We start from the raw sequence: 11,736 nt of genomic DNA, 5'->3' as shown, positions 1-11,736 counted from the left end.
GGCTTCAGCAATATTAAATAGTGAAATTGAGGATAATATTAAATGGATGAAACAAAGGTTTCAAATAAACCCAGAAAGATGCTAGCCTGGCAACTGAAAAGGAGACAAAAGGAAAAACTGATTGATAAAATAGTGGAAGAAGGGAGAACTTTAGATAATCCTGAGTAAGTTAATAAGTGCTTTATAAAATATTATAATAAGCTATATAAAGCAGGAAATGAGACAGAGGATGAAATAAGAGAGTATTTATGTGGAAAGGATATACCTAAAATTAAGAAAGAAAAGATTCAAGATCTAAACTCCCCAATAACCATGACAGAGCTTCATCAAGCGATAAGTAAGATGAAACTGGGAAAATCCCCAGGTCCAGATAGTCTTACAGCAATACATTATAAAAAATTAGAGGAATCACTATTATCACCTATGAAGACACTCTTAAATAGAATACTAGAAGACGGGAAGATTCCCAATACCTGGAAGCAGGCTCACATAGTAGTAATCCCGAAACAAGGACGAAATAAAGAGTTCATAACCAATTATAGACCAATATCATTACTAAATAATGATTACAAGATCTATGCACAAATATTGGCAACAAGATTAAAGACAGTTTTGCAGGATTGTATAAACAAAGAGCAGGCAGGGTTCTTGCCGGGCAGGAAAATGAGTGATAATATAAGAACAGTGATCGATATGATCGAGTATTTAGACATGAAACCGAGTAAGAAGTTAGCCTTTGTATTTGTAGACGTGGAAAAGGCGTTTGACAAAGTTTCATGGAAATTTCTAAAAATATTATTAGACCAAATGGACATGGGAGACCAAATTACAAGAGGGCTAAAAGCAATTTATGAACAACAAGAAGCAAATATAATAATAAATAATGACACGACTGATTATTTTAAAATACAGAAGGGCACCAGATAAGGGTGCCCACTTTCACCATTATTATTCATTTTGGTTTTGGAAATACTAAATCAAGAAATCAGACAGGATCAAGAAATAAATGGAATATCCCTAGGGGAGAAAATATACAAAATAAGGGCATTTGCAGATGATTTAGTCTTAATGGTGGAAAATCCAAAGGAAAGCATAGCAAAGGCTCTAGAAAAAATGGAAAACTTTGGAAGGGTTTCAGGTTTTGCTTTGAATAAAGAAAAAATGAAACTAATGGTAAAAAACATGGGGGATCAAGAGAAAAAGGAACTGGTAGAAAAATTTGGATTACAAATTGTAAAAAAAGTGAAATATTTAGGAATCCAAATAACAATGAAAAATATAAATTTGTTTGAAGATAATTATAAAAAAATTGGGAAGAAACAAAAAGAGAAATGGAAATTTGGACAAGATTGAATTTAACACTCTGGGGTAGAATTTTGGCTATTAAAATGAATATCTTACCAAAACTCCTGTTCCTTTTTCAAATGATTCCCATAATAGGTAAAGATGATTGTTTTAAAAAATGGAAAACGGACCTAACAAAGTTTATATGGCAAGGCAAAAAGCCACAGATCAAACACAAATTATTAACCGACATAAAAGAGCGGGGAGGTTTTGGACTCCCAGACCTGAGACTATATTACGATGCGGCATGCTTTACTTGGATCAGAGATTGGATTAAGTTAGATAATAGTGACATTCTAGATTTGGAGGGATGGAACAACAGATACGGTTGGCATGCCTATCTGATTTATAACAAAGTGGCAGTACATAAAGAATTTCTAAGCCATGTAATTAGAAATGCATTATACAAGGTCTGGGTGAGACATAGAAGGTTGTTAGAACTGAAAACCCCATGGTGGGTCTCACCGTTAGAAGTAATATCGGTTAAAAAGAAAAATACTATAGGAAGAATGGCGACATACCAGCAGCTCCTAAAGGAGGAACAGGGCCAATTAAAACTAAGACCATACAAAGAGGTGACCCAATACTGTACCACATGGTTACAATATCACCAAATTGCACAAATATTCAATCAGGATAAAGTAATAGGATTTGAAAAAGAAGAATCAAAATTACAAAAAGTATTATTACAAAACTCAAAAAAGAATATATCCAAAATGTATAATTTATTATTAGAATGGGAATTAAAGGATGAAGAAGTAAAAGAAGTTATGACTAAATGGGCATGTGATATAGGATATGTAATTTGGCTGAACCAATGGGAGAAATTATGGAAATATGATATTAAATTCATGGCATGTTATACAATCAGAGAAAACTTCATGAAAATGGTGTACCAATGGTACTTATCTCCGGTAAAATTGGCTAAAATTTACAAATTCAAATCAAACACCTGTTGGGGATGCAAAAAAGAAATAGGAACAATGTTTCACATGTGGTGGGAATGCCGACCTATTAAACAATTCTGGAATGAAATTTATGAAGAACTCAAAAAGATGTTTAAAATATCTTTCAGTAAAAAACCGGAGGCATTCCTTTTAGGTTTAATCACAAACGATATTCCCGACAATCAAAGGAAAGTATTCCTTTATGCAACAACAGCTGCCAGGATGCTTATAGCAAAAAACTGGAAAGGGAGAAAAATTCCATCAGCGAAAGAATGGCAAATTAAATTTTGTGAATACAAAAATCTGGCAAGACTCACAGCATTCATAAGGGGACAATTGGACCAGAAATTATTAAAAGAATGGGGATGTGCTAAAGAGTATATGAAAAAACATTGTTCTGGAGTAAGTATATCGGTATGTAATGAATGAAGCTTTACAGGGTTAAAGAAAAAGAAAAATGTTTTTTTTTAAAAAAAAAAGTACAAAGATGGAAGTAATCTACATTAGACACAACAATACAGTAAGAGTAAATTTTTTGAGGTCTTAGAACAGAGGAAGGAAGTCAATATGTTTATATGTATGTAATGACTAGATTAGAATGATGATATGGTTTTCTTCTGTAGATGTGTGCCTTTTCATTTTTGTTTTGTTTTGTTTTGTTTCCTCTGCTTTTTTTGCTTTTTTTTTGTATGTTCCGGTGTTTTTTTGTTTGTATAGTATTATTTTGGATTCAATGTTTGTAATTTTTGTTATGATTCTGCATTGAAAATATTTTTTTAAAAAATAATAATATATGATTGGGTGAGATTTTCTATTTCCTTTGCTTTGTATGCAGTTGAGCACATATTCTGCTTTTTTTTGTTATTCCATTCTGTTCATGAATCACTTCCCATAAAATAGCTGGTGGGGCATCCAGGGGATAATGCTGCAACCCCATCACCCCCCCCAAGCCCCTGGCATCTCTGCTGTGATGGCGATGGCTGGCGTACCACTGCCCACCACAACCATGGACTCAGCCAGGATGACATCAGTTGAGGGGTTGAGTTAACCTAGTAAAATGAGATTATGATTTGTTATTAATCTATGGAGTCCAGGCTTGAGGGCATTTCACTTCCCTTTTTGTCAGTGGTGATCTCCAGTAATTTACAGAAACAACATACAATTCAGAACTGAAACAGGAAGCTCTTTCTACAAAAGAACAGCCAACAGAAGAATTCATTCTGCTAATAAGCTGTCATGTGGCTGCTGGGCCCACAAACTGATAATTTTCATAGTCTAAGTGCAAGCAGACTGTAGCTTTCAAGGAATAATCCTGCATCCTCCTAAACAAACTCCTCTGTCACTATATTTGGAAGGTGTGAGAAGGTCTCATAAATGGCTATAAGGTATTCAACCCAGCAGGTAGGGGGAGTCTCTTATTTTCCACTGTGCCATTCAAAGGAACACTCACCTGCTGCAGGCTATTTTTATGGTGAAATTGCACATTCTTTTTAAATAATGACAATCATGCATTTTTTCATATACATTATATATACATTTTCCGTCCTATCATGGTCTCTATATACACTTCCTACCCTATCTTTCCTTGACATCCGATTGCACCTTCGGTTGGCTTGCTGCCTTTCCCTTTATTATCTATTCTTTTCTTCTTCCATTCATGTTCCTTTATTTTATCTGCTGCTGCTTATAGAGTCAACCCAGTTTGCAGGTTTATCTTTGTCTTGGATACCCTTCAAGTTGTTCCCTCACTTGTTACTGTCTTCCCATCTATATTTCTTATTTTCCACATTCATGAGACGTTCTGGAGATCACCCCAATTATGTGTCACTTTCCCATGAGGGGTGGGCCTCAGTGGATGGCAACTTAATGTTTGTTTCTATAATCCCTGGTTTCAGGGATTTTGCTGGGTTAGGAAGGACTCATTTGAAGGGAAACACTTTGAGATGTTTTAGAGGAAGGGATCTGTAAATGGAATGAAATAAAATAAGGGAGGCCAGATACATCTTGACTGGGAGGGATCAGGCTGCTGCCCCACGTGCCCCACGGCTGAGCCACTTTGGCTCCTGACAGCAAGAGACTCTTGAGGATATGCTTTCCAGCTGAACCCCACCTACATGGAATCTGGCGTCTGCAGCTAGTCAGGGGCCACTTAGGCTTCTTGTGTTAAGAGCTAGTTGCAGAACTCTGCTTGTCCGTGAAACCGGGTTGGCACTTTAGCCAAGCTAGGTTGCAATTAGCACCAGTCACTTTGAGACTAGGACCTCCTTAAGTTTGTGCAGCACCCAGTTGTGATGAGGCCCTTCGTTCTGAGGTATGTCCTAGGCAAGCACACACTTTGCACAATTCCTGACACCGCCAGTCAAACTGCAGCTTTTGGCTTACTTTTGCTGGCAGGGATCTCTCACAGCACGTTAAATTAGAAAAATAGATGTTTGTGATTTGAGGGGGTTGCTTTTCGGGAGTGGGGGGATAGCTTAGTGAGATTGTGCTTGTGACTGAAATCTATAGCACAGCTCCCATGACATGGCAAGGAGAAATGTGGGACAAGTTTGGGTTTCTTGTATCTGCTACATCACAGGTGCATGCACTTTGTCTTTCCATTGGCTGTGTGAAATGAAATTGTGAGACCCTCTTATTCCAGACAGGAATAGAGGCTTTCTGGTGTGCTCTTACTATGGACAGCACCACCTACCAAGAAGTCCTTTCTTCTGTCATGCACAAAGTGAAACTCCTGCCTACGCACATTATACCTAGGATTGTAAAGGCAAAGCTAATCTTAATGGACAGAATGGCATCCTGCCCTTATGGACGCGGGTGGCGCTGTGATCTAAGCCACTGAGCCCCTTGGGTTTGCTGATCAGAAGGTTGCCAGTTTGAATCCACACGACAGGACGAGCTCCTGTTGCTCTGTCCCAGCTCCTGCCAACCTAGCAGTTTGAAAGCACACCAGTACAAGATAAATAGGTACAGTGGTAGCTCGGGTTAAGTACTTAATTCGTTCCGGAGGTCCATTCTTAACCTGAAGCACCACTTTAGCTAATGGGGCCTCCTCCTGTTGCCGTGCTGCCAGAGCACGATTTCTGTTCTCATCCTGAAGCAAAGTTCTTAACCCACGGTACTATTTCTGGGTTAGCAGAGTCTGTAACCTGAAGCGTATGTAACCTGAGGTACCACTGCTGTGGCGGGAAGGTAAACAGTGTTTCCATGCACTTTGGTTTCCATCACGGTGTCCCGTTGTGCCAGGAGTGGTTTAGTCATGCTGACCACGTGACCCAGAAAGCTGTCTGTGGACAAACACCGGCTCCGTTGGCCTGAAAAGTGTGGTGAGCGCCATACCCCATAGTCAAGTTTGATTGAACTTAACTATCTGTGGGTCCTTTATATTTACCTTTAATGGCCGGTTGTTTTTGTCCATGGAGTTTTCTTGGCAGGGATACTGGAGTGGCTTGCCGGTTCCTGCTCTAGGTGGATCACGTTTGGTCAAAACTTTATGTTCGGAAGCAGCGTTGTGGTGCAGTTGCCAATGTTGTTTTGTTCATTCCAAGGTCCGCCTACCCTGCACGTCTGGATAGTCGGGCACAGCATTGTCCACTGCGACAGCAGGAGGGTGGCAGAGACTGGATTTGGATGCAGGCTCAGGCTTCCCGACCACGTGTGTGTATCCTGGATATCCAGACAAGGAATGTGTTGGGAGGAGCTTCTCCTGACGGTGCGGGCAAAGGTGTCTGCGGAAGGCACGCCTGTGGCGATGGTGGTGCAGCTGGGCGAGAATGGTTTGCCGGAAGCTCCCGGCTTGAGCCTGAGGACCCGCATGCAGGAGGACTTGGAAGAGTTGAAGGCAGCTCTTCCCGGACTCAATATTTTTTGGTCGCAGCTGTTGCAGTGATGTGCGTGACGAGGAAGCCGATGCCCAGCTGCCACCGAGAGGGCCAGGAGGTGCATCCAGAGCGTGGTGGCCAAGAAGGTTCTGGCCAAGAAGGTTCTGGCCTTGGGCGGGATGGTAAATCCCATTGCCTTCTATGATGCGTCCCTTTACAGACTTGATGGGGTTCATCTGTCTGTGATTGGGAATGATTTGCGGCTCACCGCCATGTCAGCAGGGTTAAGGAACTGGTTACAGGTGTGATTGGTTTGCGGTGAGTGTGGGTGCTTGTGTGGCGGATAGGCTCTGGTTCAGGTGATAGGGAAGGGGGAACGGTCTCACCATCCCTGTGTGAAGGGTATTCCGTTAAAGGAATCCAAGGACTCGATGGTTTGGTCATCCCCTGAGAGGGGGTTGTGCCCGTGCCTGAGTCCAGGGGGACATCTGGGTGGTGGACATAGTCTGTTCCCGACTTTTCACCCATCCAAGTGTTCACCCTTGGCTGAGCTATGCTGGAACCCTGGGTCAGCGCTACCTGCATGGCAGGGAGCTAGTCAAACCAGAGCCTATGCAACCATTCACTTTCTGTAATCAATAAAGTTGTGGCCTAAATTCTGCCAAAAACCAAACTAAAATTTGAGTCAAGTGTGAATTTATTTAGGGGGGAGGTTTCTGGGTCTGAACATACAAAGGCTGTTCTCCAACTGGAGTGCTCGTAGGCCAGTGTTTCCCAGTTGGCAGTGTTTATGCTACATTTTTAAAGATTTGCCTTGAGACAGTCTTTAAACCTCTTTTGTTGACCACCAGCATTACGCTTTCCATTTTTAAGTTCGGAATAGAGTATATGCTGCCATGCTAAAAACAGGCACCTATATCTGAATGTCTTGTTTATATGACATCTAATCCCTGCTTTACTGCACTTAAATGACAGCATGCTGTTTGGTGAGGAAAAGTCACTGACTGCTTATCAAAGCAAAACAGCTTCAGGAGTGAGCTTCTCATTGATAACCCCATATCCAATATGTGGATTTACTTGCATGCACATTTATGGACTTCTCAAGCTGTTCTTTTATTTTGAAAGCAGGATATTGCTGCTTTCAACCTGAGGGGTGGCACTTGTATTTGTATTGGCTACACTTCATAATAACCCAAGCTGCAGATGCACATGAAGAAAATCAAATTTCATCTGAAATATGGGGGTGGGGGTGGCTTCCTTTTTCTACCCTAAGTGACTAGAAGGAAGAACAGCTCAGTTCCTCTTTCTTGTGGAAACTGGTATTTGGTGTGACGAATCATTGAAACGCCAGTGGGCTGCACTGCACTGAGCTCTATACTCAGAGCCACAGCACTTCTATTGATTCATGTGGTCCCTTGTGCACGGGTGCAGAGTCAGGCCGAGTGCTTTGTTTCAGTTTCCTTTCTGTCTGTATAATTAATGTGCCCCTCTTCTTCTTCTCTGGTAAGGCTGTGGGGCTTCTTAAGTTTTGCATAGCTTACCGATTTCTGCAAGCCTTAACCTTGAAGCTGTGCCAAAGGCAGGGCAGCAACAGAGGTACAGCCTCAAGTGTGGACAAAGTTGAAACAAACATGAAGTCCGCAGTCTGAGGGAAGACTGGCATGGCAGAAGCAGCCTTGACCTCAGGGCCTGGATGGGATCAGCTGCTCTGCTTCTGGATCTGACTCAGAGGGAGAAGGCTTCCAGGTGGGGTTGTTCTTGGCCAAGGGCAAGGCCACCAGAGCCACCACAAACATCAGTGATGGAGGTGAGCAACTCCTGTGGGGCCTCCAACAGCAATCAAGTCAGCTTTCCAGGATAGAGCCCTGTCCTCTTGGCATGGGCACCTGCTCTGCTGCCAGATCTAGTATGGGGGAGGGCTGAGCTTCTCTGAGGATTACTCTCCTCAGCAGCCAGAAACAGTCTCCAGTAGCCTTTGCAGGCAGTTCTGAGACTTCTTGGTGCCCTGCTGACCACAGTGGGCATGCCATTCCCCCTTCTCTGCCTGCCTGCCCTGCTGTCAACTGCATATCCCAGCATTCAGACAGAGACATCAAACTCCTGGGGAAACAGTTCTATCCAAGTTACAAATCTTCTGCGGAACATAAATGGCACAAATTTCATAAGTATCTCCTGAATGGTGCACCAACCTCCAAGAACTATTTTAGGAACCTTGTATACATTTTACCTTCTTCCAGAAGCTTCCAGGGAGCTATGGCTGAGTCCTGTGCAGGGAATCTGACAGCTCCTGCTTAAAAGCCTCAAATCCAAGCTGAGAAGTTGTCCTTCCTCTGAAAGGCCCACTTGCAAGTAACCTGTGGGCCCTGGTTTTGCTATCTATTTGCCCAGACCTCCGTTTGCCTTTATTTTATTTTATTTTTATTAATCTTATTCATTATTTTCCTTTATATACATTACAACAATTATTTTGCTAATTTTCAATTTCGACTCACTTCCCCCTCTTTCTGCGGTTCCTTACATTTATTTTTGTCCTTTCCTGCATACTCCAAATTATCTTATCTTATTCTTTTATTCATCTATTCTCATATATATTATTTTGAAACTGCAGGTTTCTACCATAATCCTGCCAATGTCTTGATCTGTTTACAGTTTATTTGTAAATAATCAATAAACCATTTCCATTCCTTTCTTAAAAGTTTGTTATCTTGATTTCTTATTCTTCTGGTAAGTTTCGCCATTTCTGCATACTCTATTAGTTTCTGTATCCAAACTTCTTTCGTCGGGACCTCTTCATCGTTCCACTTTGGAGCAAATGACATTTTTGCAGCTGTAGTCACATACATACATAAATTTCTATACTGTTTGGGTATTTCCAGTCCTATAATTCCCAAGAGAAAAGCTTCTGATTTTTTACTAATGTTATCTTAAACATCTTTTTCAATGCATTATATATCATTTCCCAGTAAGCTTTAACCTTATTACAAGACCACCACATGTGAAAAAGGTGCCTTCTTTCTCTTTACATTTCCAATACTTATTTGACTTTGATTATATTGCCAGTCTACTAGGTGTTAGGTACCATCTATATAGCATTTTAATATAATTTTCTCTTAAACCGTAACATGCTGTAAATTTTATATCTGTATTCCATATTTTTTCCCATGTTTCCATTTCTATATTATGTTATGACCAACATCTATTGCCCAGGGTATCATTGAAGATTTCACTTGTTCATCTTTTGTCTCCTATTCCAATAACTTCTTGTACATTTTAGACATCACTTTAACCTTACAATTTAACAGGTCTCACTCTAATTGTGATAGTTGTTCCCCAAACCTCCGCTCCATATCCTTTTTAAATATTTCATTCAAAGGATGATATTGTAACCATGTTGCTAACATTCCTGGTAGATCCTTAAACTCTTTTAATTTTAATTCTCTGCCCTCCTCTCTTAATAAATTTCTATAAGTCGCCCGACTTTCCTTCATATTTTTCTTTCTCACCACCATGGATTCCAAAGGTGAAAGCCAAAGTGGTGTTTTAGTTTCCCATAATTTTTTTATATATGTCCCATATTCTATAGATTTCCCCCCTAACTATATGGTTTGTAAAACCTTTATGTACTTTCACCTTTTCATACCACAGAGAAGTGTGCCAACCAAAAATATTATCATGACCTTCCAAATCTAAAATATGTGGACTCTTCAATAGCAACCATGCCATCAACCTGCACAGACAAGATGCTTTATAATATGGTCTCATATCTGGCAGGAAGAAACCTGCTCTATCTTTCATGTCTCTCAGTATTTTATATTTTAATCTCAGTTTTTCCCCTTGCCAGATATATTTAGAAATATCTTTTTGCCATTTGTTGAAGCAATCTGTTTTGCCAATCACCAGAATTGATTGAAACAAAAATAACATTCTTTTTTTAAAAAAATAATTTTTTTAATTGATTTTCTTTTCTCATAACAAATATTCAATATCATCATTTAACATCCATTTTCTAGTCCCCCCCTCCCTTTGACTTCCCTCAACTTCCATTTCTGGTTTATTACACCAAATGTTACATTCTGATGCTTATACATAATGTTCTGTTATCACTGTAAATAAAGTTGTAAATATTTATTTAAATCCTGCCAACGAGTCCATTTTTGTTGTTTTTTCTGCAAGTATGTTTTAAATAAACAAAAATAACATTCTTGGTAATTCATTCACCTTTATGGTCGACACTCTGCCCAGCAAAGAAAGTTTCATTCTACCCCATATTTGCAAATTTCTTTTAATATCCTCCCAGGTTTTCAAATAGTTATCTTTATAAAGATGTATATTCTTTAGTGTTAACGATACACCTAAATAGTTACTCCCCCCCCGCCCGATCTTTAGACCTGATATATTTTGTAATTCTTTTTACTCTCATCATTCATATTTTTTACCAGGAGCTTGGTTTTATCTTTGTTAATTTTAAGACCTGATCAATACATGCACACACACACACACTTCTAATGCTTTTGGAATTGACTTTATTGGTTCTTCTACAGATATCACCATGTCATCTGCAAATGCTTTTAATTTGCATTGTCTCTGCCTACCCTTATTCCTTTAATTCCAAGAGAATGTCTGACACTGCTGGACCCTCCAGAACCCGAACAAAAACCTTTGGGCTTGTTGAGAGAAGGTGTGTTGCCCTCGCTGCCTTCCCGTCTCCTCACAGCAAGTGGGTCGCTCAGCACAAGCAATCTCCACCATCTGCCATTGCCCACAGCAGACCTGGAAGTCCAGACCTCAGTTTGCCTTTAGACTGGTCTTTGCCTTTGCCTTTGCCTTTGCCTTTGCCTTTGTCTGGGGTGGTTGCCCAGAACCTAGACTCACCAAATTCTAGAGCTGGAAGGGATCCAAAGGGTCATCCAGTCCAACCCCCAGCAAGGCAGGAATCACAACTTAGCTTGGTTGCCTTTGAGGCACAGTAACTGTACTCCAAGCACAAAAGGGGGTGCAGAGAGGGTGCAACTTGCCTATGTGGGATGTTTGGGATGAGACCCTCTTGTGCCTCTGCATGGTTTGAGCCCTCACACGTTCCTTGAAGGCCTGAGTAGAACTAAGAATGAATCCCTCTCCCAGCAGCTCATGACAGGGATGCTGTCAGCATATAGCTCACTTTCTGACACAGGAGCAGCATGTTAATGTTAAAAATGAAAGCCAATATTCTTGCCTTGCTAGAAGTATATGAAAGCCTCTCTCTCTCTCTCTCTCTCTCTCTCTCTCTCTCTCTGTGTGTGTGTGTGTGTGTGTGTTGGGAAAGAGGTTGCACCTGCAATTTATACAAATTTGTTAACAAATTTGGATTTAATCAGGAGTGAGTTTTTGTTGGTATCCATCTGTCTCGGAAGATAGTGGAGGAGGGTGCCTTTGGGGGTGAAGTCTTTGGAGTGTTGTAACACCTCCTGTGGCTGCAGAGACCAAAGCGGGAGAGACATGTTTTGTTGCAGCTGGGGCTAAGGAAGTTGTCCAGTTGTGCTGCTGCAGATGCACCAGGGCCTTTCTTCTCTCTGCACTCCTCCAACGGTCATTTCTCCTCTGGTCACTGCTGTGGACACACATCCTGACTGATGGCCTCCAGGTGTTGT

Source organism: Podarcis filfolensis, assembly GCF_964270895.1.
Source record: "Podarcis filfolensis genome assembly, chromosome: 6".
Classification (NCBI taxonomy): domain Eukaryota; kingdom Metazoa; phylum Chordata; class Lepidosauria; order Squamata; family Lacertidae; genus Podarcis; species Podarcis filfolensis.
Note: the sequence above shows the minus strand (reverse complement) of the source record.